Genomic DNA, 12,881 nt, shown 5'->3' with positions numbered 1-12,881 from the left:
GTTGTGCTGGTATTGTCGCTATTTCGTTCTCAGTCTAAACTGCTGTTTTTGATTTAGGGGCGGTTTTCCGCTGTCAACTTGACATCCATGTTGTCGTAGCACTTAGGTTCTTGTGGAAAACGCTGGAATTATTGCTTTCAGTTCGTGTGAGCGCGCGGGGGTGGCTATAGTCTGTGCGTCTTTTCCCCGTGAGCACACCGTGTAGCCTACGTGTGTTTTACAAGTGTATTCAGTGAAGAAACAGTTTACTGGTTCGTAGGCGTGTTTACGGTCTGACTATTACACACATTACAGCTGATTAAGGAGGTTGGTTCGCATGTTTCCTATTGAATATTAAATATAGGCTACTTTTTTGTTTGTGCCTGAACTTAAAACTGCTCATAGCTTGTTACTCCGATTAGATGAAAAACATACAATTCTTTGCATTTCTGTTCAAAATTTACATATCTTATAGGCTGCAAAGCTTTCTGAAATCAAATGTAACAAGCCAAACAATAAGAGTATTAGCCTAGTTGTGCAAATTGACTTGATTCTATGCTGGTAAACGTTTTACATCATAGATTCATCATCAGAAAGTCTCTGAGCACAGTAGGTTATGTGACAGTCCATTGTTTATGTCTAAGTGTCTATTTAAGCAAAACAATGTGTTTCTCTATCATAAAATAACAACTTTAAACTCATTTCAATGCTACACTGACTTAAAATATGAAAAATGGGGTCTCTGACATTGCTGACGTGCCTCCCGAACACCTGGTAGCCTATGTAGGCCTAACATTGTTGTTACAGGTAGGAGCATGACCCTTTTTGTATGTTTTGGACAAATTGGGTACATGTTGAAAATGAACAAAAGGTAATTCCTACATTCCATTACTTTAATGGGTGTTTCAATGTTCAATGTACATTCTTTTTGGACCTACTCTCATGGCCACCAGGAGAGGACCGCTAGTACACTTTTTGCCTTGCCTTGAAAAACAGACTGAAATTATGAAACGATGTATTCATTTGTTATTGGAAGCAGATGCTGTAGCTATGTGTATTAGGGGAGTGTAAAAAATATTGATATAAAATATCGATAACATTTTCAATATTTTATTTGGCAATACTGTATCGATTTTTTTTAAGCTTACATGCAAGCACTTTATTTTGTTATTGACACGGGCAGAACTGTAGGCTACTGTACAGTGTACTGAATTGTTTGTCTAAAGCAGACTTTTTTACATACATTTTATGCTATGGTGGTGTCTTTATAACATCAGTTTTTCAAAAATTAACAAAACAAAAATGGCCTTTCCCCACAGTATTTAAATATATTGCAATAACATGAATCATGACCCAGGTATTGTAGTATGTATCGTATCACCAGATTTAGCCCTACTGTGTGTGGTGGTGGTGGTGGTGATGTGTGTGTGTGTGTGTGTGTGTGTGTGGGGGTCGTCTATGATGGTGTCTTCTTCATAAAATCAGTATTTCTAAAATTGGACAACAAAACAAAAATCGCAATATATCGCCTTTCCCCACAGTATTTAGATATATTGCAATAACATGAATCATAACCCAGTTATTGTAGTATGTACCGGATCGCCAGATTTAGCCCTACTGTGTGTGGTGGTGATATGTGTGTGTGTGTGTGGGGGGGTGTTAAGGCTTGCCAGTGGAAAGGCCAACAGAAATGGCATGAATCTGGGGTGCGGCAGATGACCTTTCCTGACCTTTAGGGAGCCAGAGGAGCCGTGACTGCTGCCTGGTTGGTCCATGGTCACGCCCCCCTTCACTCCCATCACCAGGAATATGCCTGAAAAGGTCATATGACAAATACCTCAAACTGTGTTTGCAAACACAGCACACACAGAGTGCTCTCTTTAAATCATTAATTGCTGTGAAAATTAGGTACTCGATTTAGGCTTTCTCCTTTCTAGGTTTGGACTTGGTCAGTTGTCAGTTTTTGCTATTTCACACGACACTCGCCAGCAGAGAGGCAGATGGTAGGCTCGCCCTGTACCGCCGGTGGATGAAGTCCAGACTCACCTTCTCATCACATGTCCCAGTCCCGGGCCGGCTGTGTGTTTATTAGCTGGTCAGATCTTCATTTCAAAACAACATGCTAAGTCAAGACCACTCGAGTTACTATTTACTGAACTCAATATCTGTATTACTATCTCTCTCTCTCTCTCTCTCTCTCTCTCTCTCTCTCTCTCTCTCTCTCTCTTCTCTTTCTCATTTTCTTTCTCACTTACACAATCTTTCTCATTCTGTCAGCATGTGCACATACTAACACACACACACACACAGAATGCCATGGCTTGAGTTAATTGCAGGGGATGGTAGACCCTCTGGTTGTATTTAATGGTGCCGTTTAGATAATTAATCACTCACAATGAGTTTAATGAGCTTGCTGGCAGAAAAGAACACAAACATTACGAGACACCTTTGAAGATCCAGGTGTACTGTGGTGCTCAGACAACAACAGCTGCATTGGCTGATTCTGTTGTGGACTGGTTGTTTTGGCTCTCCAATGATAAGTGATTGCTTTAGATAGGAAAAATTTGCAGTGTTCTGAGTGATAGCCTACTTTCACAGAAAACATCTTGAGGTTTTTGTCTTTCCAGCACTGTATCGACCACATTATGATCACTTTGGTACCTGGCAGCAGGGCATCACGACGAAGCCAACAGCATCAGCCACAATATGTTTTCGTTAGAAGAATGAGGAATGAGATGTAGTATTGGTGATGCATTCACCTTGCCGAGTTAAACCCGGGAAAGCAGCTGAGCTGACCCAAAGCAAACCCCTGTCTTGAGTTACTTTAGGGATTCCCACTTCACAGGAGAGCACCAGATTCAATAATACGATCATGAGGTGCTTTGTGGAATCCCTTTCTGGGAGTTTGTCAGTGAATGAAGAAATCAGAGGATTGGAGAACATCTTAAACAGTGGACAGCACATCCATTGGAGCTGGGGCCCCTGGTCTAGTCTGTTATGTCCAGTGGCCTTGTACCTCACTGGCCTTGGATTGGAGCCACAGTCACTGAATATTTCAGAGCTGGACGAGGCTATTTTCAGAGAGCCTATCAGCTTTCCTTGTAAGCAAAGAAGTGACTAATCGACACTGGTCATGTTTTTAGCCCCGTGCTTAGGTCTGGCGCTTATGGATTTGTATCTTCATCTTCATGCATTATGGATGCCATGTAATGAGGTTAACATTAGAGTCACAGATCAACCGTGGGTGGCTCAGGTGATTAAGCACGCTTACAGAATAAACCATGTTGAGCTGAGTGTGTGGCGTCACAGATGGGAATATGGAAATCTGCAATGCACACAAACAAGCAGTGGTCTGAATAAACATTGTTTGCCATAGACCTGAAGTGTCCAAATGTTACATATTAAATGATTTTGGGAGTAAAATAGTTTTTTATTTTTTTGCTGGTTTACTGATACCTGTATTCAGTACATGGTCCCAACATTAGTTGAATGTGCACACCTAGTTTCAACTAGGGTTGAATGTGCACTATTTTGCCTGAATAAAAAAACTGTAGCACACCTAGTTTCAACTAGGGTTGAATGTGCACTATTTTGCCTGAATAAAAAAACTGTACCATTAAATCTTTCTGTGTCAGAATTCAGAAATACAGTAAATCCACTTAACCTCACTGTCACAGTGGCAAGGATGGGTGTTAGTTCGCCCTAAGACATCGCCTTTATCCTTCACCACTGGCTCATGCTGTTTAGGTATTCATTCACTTTGAGTGCTTTAACAAATCTAAATGAAATCCACGGTTCAGCCAACTGCTCCCAGGGATGCAGGGGTCAACAGGCAGAATATCACTGCTAAATTCACAAGTGAACACATTGTGAATTGTGACTATGTGTGCGGGGGCCCCCACAGTTGGGCAAATGAACCAATACAGTAAGTGGCACTCATACTAGGGAGGAATTGAAAATAAAAACCTTTCCGACAGCCCTTTCATCCCAGGGCATTCTCGAAATAGCCCTGTTCTGTTGGAGCATAACTAGATCAAATAGGCCCACAGTGCTGCCTGGTCTCTCTCCATCTCCACTAGAAGAAAATGGGCAGAAGAAAATGCGTGGGTGGACATGGAAAATGACCCTCTTGTACACACACACACACACACATACATATACAACAGCCTGCTGTCTCAGTCCCTTCATCATCCACTGATATTTGCGGGCCAATTTGAAGACATCTCAGTTTCATGCTCTGATGCAATGAAATGTAATCAAAGTCTGGGCCGAGGCTATAATGGCACATGGAGCTCTCGGCCCGACCTGCCCGCTAGTGTCATTACAGACGAGAGCGGCTTTGCTCTAATAACTTTAAAGTCAGCCAGGTATCAGTGGATGAGCAGTTTACCTTAATCTGATTAGAACACCTCCGAGCATGACTGTTATCCCTGCTCAACGTGTGTTGACAGCCAATTAGATCTCGGTCGGAGGAGTCGTCTTCCTCTCGCTCCAGATTCGCTCTCCTCGCCAGGAAATTGACTCTCCCTTTCGCCATGATCGCATTAGACATTTAATTGTTTGGGACTTAAACCCCTGAGCACGTCTTTCAATGATGTCAGACATGGGCCTCGCAAAAATCAAAATGGAATTTAAAAAAGATGGTTGAATAGAACATGTCCTGGTCATTTTATTTAAATTGCAAATGGGGACCTGCACTTTTTAAACTATTTCACCTCGTTCTGTCCCTCTCTCTCCCTCCTCTGGTGAGACCTTGACTGATCAGAAGAGGAGATTGATGCATCTCAGTGGGCCAGGGATTGTGACGGGAATCATTCGTCTTCATCCGTCAGCTCCTATTACATCTGCACCCCTTTCCAAGCCACCAGTGAGATTGAGCTGTTCCCCGTCAACAGGGGGCCTCCCTGCCTCTCTGAAAGAGCTCGATGTTTTTGACACAGCCAGGAGAGAGAGAAGAAAAAGGATTCAAAAATAGGCAAGGCCACATACCATAGGTTTGCAATTACTCATTCCAAGTTGTGTGCGGAAACCAACAAACGTTACGTAAGTGAACCTCAAGCGGTCTGGCAGGATTGCATTAGGTGTTTTTCCCATGAACTTCAAATCCTCAGTCTTCCTCTGCAGGCTGAAACTGGCCCCGGGGCCCCAAACCCGTCAATGAGATTCATTTAGATGTGCAACTGCTGCATCTATGACATCCAGCAAGTCCCCAGATCAAAACAATAACAGAGAAAGTAGATATGGCTTCACCAGAAATTCAACCCTTTTTGGTCACTCAATCCCTCCATAATATGTAGTGCACTATATTTTGAATAACCACTAGTACATGAATGAGTGGATGTGTTATGTTCTGAACACAGTGCCTCTCCTAGCTAATTACTGTGAAATCAGGCCTAGCCACATCCTGTTAAACATGCTCAGGCTCTGTTGAGTGACAGTTGGCATAAATCAATTTGACAGATATGGCTCTGTCTGAAGAGACAGATTCTGCTCGTAATCCTGATCGCTCCCCAGGGTTGAGTAACAGGGCTAAACAATCCCTCCAGCAGAGCAGCCTCTCCTCTGCTAGTGCCCATAGACCTTCGGCCTGGTTTCCTCCCGGAAAGAGCTGGGATCCTCTTTGCATCCTGCCTCGAGGCCAGATGATGCTGTTAGGACACCAGGAGAGAGAATGTGTGTGTGTGTGTGTATGAAACTCAGTGAGAGAAGAAGAGTGATGTTTGCTCAAAGTTGCTCCTTCCTTCAGACATGTCTACTCACACGCACACACACACACACTTACAGTAAACTCTCTCCCTTGCACACATAGACAGACTGTCATTGCACTCACAAATACTTAGCCATACACACACACACACACACACACACACACCATCAGTTCCCTTCGGCTCAACAGAATGGGATCAGCTCTCCCCATCTGGAGAGCCGTGCGGTCTGAACAGTGTGCTGTCCTGTTTTTGTGGTGATTGGTGGCCCCAAACCCGCACACACATGCACACACACGCACACACACACACACACAAACACGCGCAGAAAGTCATTTACGTCTTGCTGGGAGAAGAGCAGGGGCCAGAGGAGCTCATTAGGGATTTAATTATATATATATTTTTTATTCTCCATTTTTATTTTCTTGTTATAAATTGTGGTCGTGCTAAAACATAATCAGTAACACAACTGTTAGCCCACTGAGACGCTAAGCCCCAGACAGTGACTGTTAATCGGCTGCTGCTGCTGCTGCAGTATACTGTGCAGTAGGTGGGACAGATAGGACCTCAGGGGCTTCTGGTGTCACTCTGGTGCCCCATTGCTGCAAGCGGCATGACAAGCACGTGCATAGTGAGAGAGAGAGAGACATAAAAGCATATTGATAAAGTAGATATGTGCAAACATGGGATGAGACAAAGAGCTGTTATAAGGAAACTGGGAACTCAGGGAAACGGTTGCCATTGGCCAGTGAAAGGTATGGCTAGGTAGACAGAACGACGAATTAGACACAGACATTTTTATAGATATTCATATTCAATATATGTCATATATTGTTATTTATTGTCAAGCATAAGATAATTCCCGCTGGCTGTTGAAAGTGTGTCTGGTTGTTGTGTGTGTGTGTGTGTGTGCTCTAGGCCGAACCTGTGAACCTCCATTGGCATGCCCACTCTAACCTTGCCTGCCTACGTAATGGGCTCAAGCTCATACCAGCTGGCAAGCTGGCTTCAGCTATTCCCCTGTGCCACTGTCTTTGTGTGTGTCAATGTGTGTGTGAGTAAGTGAGAGAGTGAGGGATGAGATGAGCATATGTGTTAATAACAGTTTCCTGTGTGTGTTTGTGTCATTGTTGAGAGAAAGAGAGAGAGAGAGAGCAAAAACTGCCCATGTGTTTATGCATGTGCCTCAGTGGGTTTGTCTAAATGTGCATGTGTGACGTGTGTATCTGTGAGTGTTACTGTGTGTGAATACTCTTGAGTACACATAGTGTGTGTGTGTGTGTGTGTGTGTGTGTGTGTGTGTGTGTGTATGCCTTTGTGCATTATTAGAGAACAGTGCCTCAGGCACTGTTTAGCTATTCAGTGCACTGACACCATTGCCTTGAAAACATTTCTCTTCCACTTGAACTCATGTCAGTGTGAGGCTTTGCATGTGTGTGTGTGTGTGTGTGGCATATCCACTCTTTCTGAGCCAGCCTGAGCTCAATGTTAAATTATTCGTCCGGCTTTTTGCAGTTGATTTTGGATTGAGACAGACCTCCATTCCTTCCTTCCAACCCCTGGCTCTGATGGGGCCATTAGCAGCCATAATAACGACGCCTGTTAATTAGCGATTCTAAGTAAACACATTTAAAGTCATTTGGACCTCTCCTGCTCCCCTTCAGATTACCAAATATGGCGTCCTAATTTGTTTAATGTGGCTGCCTCTACCTCTTTCCTACCCTGATCTTTAACATAAGGCTCTAATAATATACACAGTGTGTTATTCTTTTGGTTGGCGTATTTCTTACTGATCATCATGAAGTCGTGAGGCATTTTTTTCATAATCGCTTGTTAATGGAAAAACAGATAACAAGCGTTTAAAAATTCTGCCGCGCCTGAAGTGCTTACAACACAGAGAGCCTTGCACTTCAAAGCACCACTAAATCATCAAGATTAAATGTCTGCTAAATTCTCTCCCTTTCCTCATGGGTTTTGCTCTCTTACTTTAGTTGGGTCAACCCTCTTAAGATTAATGGTTTTCCAACAGTTCATATGGCTAACATGTCTTGAAGTTGCTTGTACATCATACATCATGTTCACCCTCTTAAATCACTAGCTGTATCGTCAGCACCAATGAGAAGGATGATACAGACTCTGCAATGGGCCTGTAAATTAGGTATAGTTTGCTATGCATTCTTTACACTGTAAAAGAATAGGCAAGAGGTTTGAGGGTTGGGAGCTCAGCTCGGATTTGCAGCTAAAGTTGCCTGATCCTCAGTGGCTTTCCCCAAACAGCTTTTTAATGTTGTGATGTGATGGCTTCCAGTGGAGACTCAGAATGCACCTGATCAGTGTTCTGGATGTACTGTAGGATTTCAGGGTGAGATTGAGGAGAACATGTGTGTGTCTGTGTGTATGTGTATGGGGGCAGTCGTCAAAACAGAAAACAGATCAATAGATCCACCTGCCCCCGTCCCCCGTTCAGAACGTGCATCAGACTCAGTGGGTGTTTGTTGGTGGGGGGTGGGGGTGCGGTTGGCGTAGGGTGTTGTGTGTTTGGGCTGGATGGGTAGATGGCTCGGGCTAACGGTTGATGCACTCTTGCGTAGGCGTGGAGATGCCGTCACCTGCTGCGGCTGTCACAGCCCTCTCCAGTCCCATCGTCCAAGGACTCCATTAATTGGCAGTAGGGAAGATGGATTGAACAGCCACCCGTCCCTGACTGCTCCGCACTCTAATGGGTTTGTGTGTGTCGTGATAGGCCACTGCACGACTGACTGGTGCTGAAATCACAGTGAAATGTGTTTGTTTTTCTCTTTAGATTGAGGTTTGGGGGAGGAAGGGAGAATAAAGGGACACAAAGACCTCATCATATTCTCTCTCTTTGTTCATGAATGCTTGAAAAGGACAGAGAGAAGAGAGCAGAACATGATGAATGGAGGAGACACCACTTATTGTTTATGTCTTCTGTGACAGAGGGAACATCAAAGAACTGTATGTACTGTAGGAAAAGACAAAAGGGAAAAAAAGAGAAATAGAAAGAGTGAGATAAAGAGAGAGAGAGAGAGATACAGACCGAGAGAATAGAGTGGAGGAGAAGAGAGGGAATGGGGTTCTCCTGGCAGCACATGTGATGGCGGCCCAGAGGACGATGCTTCAGTCCTCAGGATTCAGGGTGAAGCTCGTTTAACGCTCAGAGAGTCTCTGGGGAGGCAGGCTAAATGGGACATAAGCCCTGAGTGTTCCTGTGTGTGTGTCTGTGTGTGTGTGTGTGTGAGAGAGAGAGAGAGGGAGAGAGAGAGAGAGAGCATTTGTGATGAGATGGAGATGGTAAAATGCCTTGTATGTAGATGCAGGGACATCAAGGACATGTCTCCCACTGTGTGTGTGTGCGTGTGTATGTGTGGGTATGTATCTGAATGGGGGCATGCATTTGTTTTGTGAATTAGCGTGTTTGTGTGTGTGTGTTTGTTTCTAAGCTTGTGGGTATGCATTTGTGTGTATCTGTGTATCTGTGCACTTGCATGTTTGTGGGCACACTTCTGTACCTGTGTGTGTGTGTGTGTCTGTACCTGTGTGTGTGTGTGTGTGTGTGTGTGTGTTTTGCCTCTGACTGAGCATACAGAACATCAGTATTTCGGATCAGAGTGCACGCTTTCTTCCGGTTTTCTCCGTCTGCAGGTCCGCAGTACTGCTGATTTTAGCCTCATGTCCAAGCCTCTGATCTCTCTCTCCTCTCTCTCTCTCTCTTATTGCACACTGCCTGCAGGAAATGGCACACACACACACACACACATACACACACACACACACACACATACGCTACCTGAATGAATATTCCGCAGCCAGAAAAGTCCATTCACTTCAATGAGATTTAATGGCTGTGCAGAGTTGGGTGAACAGATCACAGACCTTTAAAGTCGTAGTCGACTGGGCGTAAAAAATGTGGGCCTTTCCCATGGTAACTACCCCAACAATCGCTAAATATTATGATAGATTGAATCCAAAGAGTGCACCATGTAGTTGTACTGTAACAAATTCATGCAAGCTGTACGGAGTGAATGGGCCTTAATTGCTCATAGCTGTGGTATATGCGTGTATAGGAGTCCTGAATATGTTATTCGACAATGACATATAAGTTAGAGAGCTTGGCTTAAGATATTTGTACAAGCGCACAATTACCAGTGATGTTTACATGGGAAAATTATACTAGTCTTAGCCAATCTCAATAGAAATTAACATTGTGCTGTTATAACACATTAGCTATAACTTTTTACATTGTATTTGTGTCTGCCTGTGGTTGCAAACCAGAGCCAGTGGTAATTTTGTCCTCGTCTAGAAATCCCACTGCCAATCAATAGTGAGATCACAGTTTGACAAGCATCACAGTTTGAGACCAGTGTTAAAGCATATGCTCACATACCAGTGTACATCACATGCTCAGCAGAATGTTCTGGACATTAGGCAATGGCTGGTTCTCACAGAGTCTTCTCATATGCCCCTGGATCAATCTATCTGTAAGCTACAGGAGTTGACAGCGAAACCGCTTGTGAATTCCCACTGGGATATGTTTTGAAAACCACCATGATGTTACACAGTCTGTGACACTCCTCTCGCACACTGTCCGTCATGGGCCTCAGAGGGAAGGAGACGCTTGACATGGACTCCCTATGGTATGCATTTCAAGAAAACAGAATATTTCATCATACTCTGTGGCCCTCGAAATATGCAGCGGTCTGTCCCGACTGCCCACAACGTGCTGTACTATCCTGGGGTGCATTTCCCAAAAGCAATTTTTGCACAACTATCGTAACCGCATGACTGATCGACTTTGTAGTGCTATTGACAGAACAGTGGAGTTACTTTCTTGTTTCTCTGTTGGTTGCACAACAGTGTTTTCGGGAACAGCCCCCCTGGACTCCTCTGCCTTGCTGTCTCCCCTGAGCGGCCTCGGAACAGACTCCTGCTCCTAAACGCCCGTCTTCACTCACGCCGGAGGCATCCACATATGTGTGTCTCCATAGTGAAGTGTAGGCTACTCGTTTAGCTGTTTTGGACATGTCTTTCAGAGCACAATTGCTCAAGCATCTACAGAATTAATGAATAGTGTAGATAGATAGATAGATAGATAGATAGATAGATAGATAAATAGATACTTTATTCATCTCACTTTATTTGACTTTTTTAATGTAAATGGTTTAGTTTTCTTGTGGTTTTGAACCATGGCGTGCACTCCTGGGATTGGGCTGGTAGGTTCCTGGCACCATAAGAGAGGATTCCGATAGACACCATATGAGCTGCGGCCAGTCGGCCACCCTACGAGGGGATGTGAGGGTGACATTGACGCAACAGCAGGTGAACTCACCTCCCCTGCATCACTGAGTAGCCCCACTACTGCCTCAGACAAAATAAATACATTAATAAAAACAGACAAAAAAAGAAATGAGAGGCAAAGCTTTGCCATCTGTTCCCAAAGACAGTCTGGGTGAGGCTTCACTTTCTCTCTGTGAGTTGCATAACAGCAAATAACAGAATGCTTGAAAGCCTCAAATCCCTATTATCACCCCTTGCCTGTCTTTACCTTTCTCAACACACACACAACACACACACACACACACACACACACACACACACACACACATGCACACATGCACACACACACACACACACACACCAGTTTTATCTGGTGATCTGTTGATCACTAGTCATTCCTTATCTCCACTTAATGACAGTACACTTCTCTAGAGACTGATGCATTCTAGGAATCACAAAGACTGTGCCAATTTGACCGCTAACTACAGTTAAGAAATGAGGCACCTCTTTTGAGTAAGATAAGATTGGCCGGGTGCGGGTGGCGAATTAAATATCAGTTATGTACAGTAAGACCAGCACCACAAGCAGACATGAATAATGTAAGCATACATAATAGGATCTGTCGCAGGATGTTGCGCAAAAAATCACTTACTGCAACCCATGTGCCATGGGGCGATATGCTGTAGGTTTTAGTGTATGGCTGTCAGGTTGAGGCCTACTGTATCTGTTGATATCATGGAGGAGCACAGAAACAGCTCCAGCCTGGAGCAAACAAGCAGATGCATGATAGACACGTCGGGTTTAGTAAGGCTTCCCAGTTTGTGATGTGTTTCCCTGAACAATTCTAAATACATCACTTTTCTGCTAACAGCTAAACACTGACACTGAATCTCAGGGAGGAAAAAAATGGTGTACCTCAGGGGTCTGGCTGATTCCGAACATGGCATGGAGTGTGGTGGAAAAACTGGCATGCAGCGGAGAATTTATTTTCCCCTCGCTTCGCTTCACGGTAGGGCTGAGTTTTCTCACCTGGCCTGTAGAATGTGGAGCGGGGCAGCCCTGTTCCAGTTCCTCTTCCAGTTTCAACGCCAGCGGTGTCGCTCTGTTTGGACGATTGCCGTGACAATGAGACTTGCCACGCAAAATTAAGCAGATTGGGAGAAAGCCTAGCAAATCTCAAGCCTGAAAATGTGGAATAATACAGCGGCATTATCTGCTGTGGGATTGACTGTATAATTTTCTATGGTAGTGTGGAAGATAATGAAATGGGTGTTTTGATATCCAGGTGATAATATATGTTTATATAAAACAATTTTTAAACCTTTCTTTTTATAAAACTGGCCATGTATGTTTAGAAGTTTAGATGTTTTTGGAGGGTGGGGAGGGTCCATTTTAGGCCTAGATGTCACCACACGCACTGTCCTCTGAGTCAGCCATTGGTCAGTGTACAGATGTCTGAGAACATTACGCGGATATTCAGAAAATCTGATGGAAAGCTCCGTTCAAATCTCCTGCATTGTACGCCCACTAATCAACCAAACCTATGACCTCATGCTTGGCCCTGCATTCAGATCGCGGTGCAGGCCAATAACTGCGCCCAAGCCAGAGTGAAACAGAACCTGGTCGATTGCATCAAATGTTTCATAAATGGGTTTAGTTGTAACACTCTGAGGCATCCGGAAATGAAAACATGTCAGGTTCACATCACCTATGTGTTTGCACAGGTGCTTATTTTAGCCCAAATGGAAAGATGGTTGGGCTATCTGGACCTGGGTGGAGGTCAGGGACGTGGGATTGACCCATGGGCTGCCGCCCATTGCATTGGCCCGTGCTAAAAGCTTTCAGAGCGCTGCGGAAGGCTAGTGGTGTTATCTGCTGAATTATTTAAACACGCACCCACTG

General features: G+C 44.2%; 1 protein-coding gene across 2 annotated transcripts in view; it reads left to right on the top strand.

Annotated features, from left to right (window-relative positions):
• The window catches only part of ctdspla (CTD (carboxy-terminal domain, RNA polymerase II, polypeptide A) small phosphatase-like a), a 42,289-nt gene that overhangs the window by 1,182 nt on the left and 28,226 nt on the right, over window positions 1-12,881 (top strand). The window lies entirely within an intron of this gene.

Source organism: Alosa alosa, chromosome 16 (assembly GCF_017589495.1).
Source record: "Alosa alosa isolate M-15738 ecotype Scorff River chromosome 16, AALO_Geno_1.1, whole genome shotgun sequence".
NCBI classification, from domain to species: Eukaryota; Metazoa; Chordata; class Actinopteri; order Clupeiformes; family Clupeidae; genus Alosa; species Alosa alosa.
This window is presented reverse-complemented; position numbering and strand designations above follow the sequence as displayed.